Source organism: Lathamus discolor, chromosome 1 (assembly GCF_037157495.1).
Source record: "Lathamus discolor isolate bLatDis1 chromosome 1, bLatDis1.hap1, whole genome shotgun sequence".
NCBI lineage: Eukaryota > Metazoa > Chordata > Aves > Psittaciformes > Psittacidae > Lathamus > Lathamus discolor.
In genome coordinates, this window is record NC_088884.1 from 75,600,903 (window position 1) to 75,604,586 (window position 3,684).

The window sequence follows — 3,684 nt, forward strand, 5'->3', positions numbered from 1 at the left end:
CAGTCCCTCCAGAAAAATGCTGAAATTTAGCCTTTGTTCTAAGGGACACCATCCTGAAATGGCAGGACATTAGGAATTGCACGAGAGCGGTCAGAAGAGGCATATCTGTGCAGGTTGTCTTGAAACATTCCTCAGACGACCTGAGGAATCAGGTAACATGAATGCCCTTGCTGGCATTTTCTGGAATGTGCAGAGCTAAGACCTGGGCAAACAGAACTCTAAAAGGTGAAGTACACATACCTATTTTGATAGGACAAGGGGGAACAGCTTTAAGATGAAAGGGGAAGAGGGGTTACATTAAAGAAGAAATTCTTCCCTGTGCAAGTGGTGAGGCACCGGCACGGGTTGCCCAGAGAAGCTGTGGCTGCCCCAGCCCTGGCAGTGTTCAAGGCCAGGTTGGATGGGGCTTGGAGCAACCTGGTCTAGTGGAAGGTGTCCCTGCCCATGGCAGGGGGTTGAAACTGCATGATCTTGAGGTCCCTTCCTACCCAAACCATTCGTTGGTTTTAACAGACTTCAAGGTAAATGTTTGCATCAGAACAAAAGATTGCAAAAAGCTGGTCTTCACAGGATTCAGTGGACAAAGGTTTGGGCACAGAGATGTTTTGTTCTTTGTTCTTGGGAATGAACATGGCTTGTTGTATAAGACCAACCTTCACCCAAGATAAGGAGCTGGCATCAGACAGAGACCTTGATCCAGGTTCTCTGTGCAGCGCTGTCAGTGGGAAGCAGCATCTGAGGTTAGCAGCCCAGTGGTCAGTGCCATATAGTTTCAAATCCAGTTCCACAAATCCCTGTTATGAGAAAGCCAGGATGTTCCATGGAAAAACTGAGCCACAAGGATCAGGAAGGCCCTCTTTGACAGTTCGTGCTAAAACAAGAAACTTACTTTCTGCATCTGTGTCCATCACAGAGCATTCTTCATACAGTGTTCAACACTGAAACCAAAGTCCGAAACGCACACCAGGTCTGTACACCAGGTTAGTCTTACATTCTGTTAGAAACAGCTGGGAAAAAAAAAAACACCTTCATATTAGGAAATAAGTTAATCAAATACTTTCTCATAATGCCATTAAGATCGTCTGGAAAGTTGTTTCGGAGCCATTAGAATGATTGTGAAAATCTGCTGATGAAAGCGCAAGGATGTAAGCCTTAAAAGAAAGGTTATATCACTGAAGAGTGACCTTGTCAGGCCTTCGTGTTGGTTAGATTGTTGCCTTACATAGCAGCCCTGGCACAAGAGCCAGTTCCAGGCGCCTAGTTCACACAAAGGTAAACCAGATGGTTAAATAAGTGTTCTGTATGACTCTGCATGTCCCTAATACATCTGGATGCTGATGGCCTAGAAACAAGCTTCACGATTGAGAAACACCAATAAGCAAATCCCAGCCCACAGAACTGCTGCAGATTAGTAGACTCTTTGAAATCAGGTACGCAGGAAAATACTGTCTCAAGGGAGACATGACAAAAATTAATGTGGAGCTTCTCATTTCCCTAACACCTTTGGTAGTGATGCCCCTGAGAGAGAAGGGGTTTCAGGGAAGATGGTAGCTGGGGCAGGAATCAGTCACAGATGAAAATGCAAGGGTAGCCCCAGGGCGCAGCTCCCAGCAGGCTGTAGGATTTTGCCATGGTGACTTCATTGTTCCCAGCAGATCCCATTTTACCCAGCAACCTGTTTAATATTAACTTATACATCTGAGGCCCGGAGGGGGAAGTACCAGCAGCAAGGTCTCAGGGTCACTGCAGGCAGACAGGACTGGAAAGTCAGCCAACACTGCAGCAAGGAGAGGAGGGAGTTAGTTATCTGCAGTTACCCCAGGTTTGCTACACAGACTGTCTCCAGCTGTTCTCTAGGGCTTTCTCTTCTGCCAGCCACTTACTCACTGTAGTCCTGACTGCCACCCCAGCCCTTATACCATCATCAGCCATGCATCACATTTCAGAAACAGGCTGGGAACAGCACAACCAGCCTTTCTCTCAGGGGCTGGCAGGTATCAAACTGGCCCACTCTTTTCCTGGCTCAGCAAGCCTCAGTGGCTTTTATAGTACAGCAAAAGTTGGGATTAGCCCTTAAAAAGTTGCGCATGTAAGATCTTATTTTCATTGTAATAAACACAAAACCAAATCAAAACCTGGGATGTGTACAAGACTGCAGGAGTGCCCTCAGAGAGCTGCTTGAGTGGCCCTGTTTTGTCTTGGAGACCTACAGGTCATATTGGAAAGCTGAGATGGAAATCCAACAGGCTGATTTTCCACTTGGTTTGAGGAGCAAAATGGCAGATTGAGCAACACACTCTTACCCCTGACTTACCTGGCAGACTGAACTGGGTGTCCCCCGCGTAAGATCATCTTGAGATAGTCTTGATGTTGAGAGTTGGAAGCTGAGTGACCAGCTTGATTACTAAATCATCTTGCCTGGTAGCATACCAAAAATGTGATAGCCCAGATGGTTCCTACACTACTGCAGTCTTTCCAAATAGGTTTAATTGAAAATAAAATTATATCATTTTAATTTGTGTTTATTTTTAAAAAAATGCTACTTTACCTACACATTTTCTTTTCCATACATCCGGCTACCCATCCCCCCAGGAAGAAGATACCATTCACAGGATCTTCAGCATCCATTTATGGTATCTGAGGATGTAATTCATCATTTCTGCAATTAAGTTCCCTCCAGATGCATAGCAAAAGCCAGAAGCAGATTGTCTTTGTAACTCGGCAAGCTGTGTTTGAAGTTTCTTGAATGTGTTTAGTTGAAGAGATTGGAAGGATGTAGAAAATAAGGTGACATTCATTACTGCTGAGTTAAACAAAAGTTGCAGGAAACTTCTTTTGAAAGGGTAAGTGTAAAGTGCAAATACTTCTTTAACAACCCATGCTTTACAATTTCCTGATTAATGGATTGCAGTCAAATCAGTTCCATGACACTGATTACTTTACCAATACATTAGCAATTACTTCAGATGGTTTTATGTTATGTGTGGAAGCTGCATACAATTATGTTTGTCTTTCATCCTGTAAATCAATGCCTTAATGGGTAGCAATTTAGCTCTGAACTCTCATACTTTCTGCAGAATATAAAATCAAAACATTTGCAATAATCGGTGCGTTAGATCTCAAAGTATTATTGCTTTTTATGAGGGGAAAAAGATTTATTAATTTCAGAGTCCTCTTTCAAAGCCACCCTGGAACTGCTAGATTAGATTGTCTTTACAGTAGGAGACTACAGTAGTTGTCCCCTGCAGACTCAGCTTGTGTTGCTGTAGCCAGGTGTCTGCATCATAGAGTACCACCACAACTGTCTTTAGACCTACAGCTTTCCTCACTTGGGAGACCAGAGCTGGGTAGAGCTCCTACCCAGAGAAGAAAGAGCTTAACAGCTGTATTTGGCAAAGTTGTGGGGGAGGCATGAATGCAATTCCTCTGCTTTTTAGGAACAAGTACAAAGGGGCTCAGTCTGCAGAGGCATTGTTTCAGTGAGTAATGAATTCACACATTAAAAAAATATATCAAACGGCAAAGGAATCTGAAAAATGAGAGAAGTCTTTTAAAGAGCGAGGGGGGAATCTGGCACCACGGGAACAATAATAATCACAGCAGCTTTCCTCGCCCCGTTGTGAAATGGCCCCCTGCACCCCAGGCAGCAAGCAGTTGCAGAGGTCAGCTGCCTGTGGTTAATAA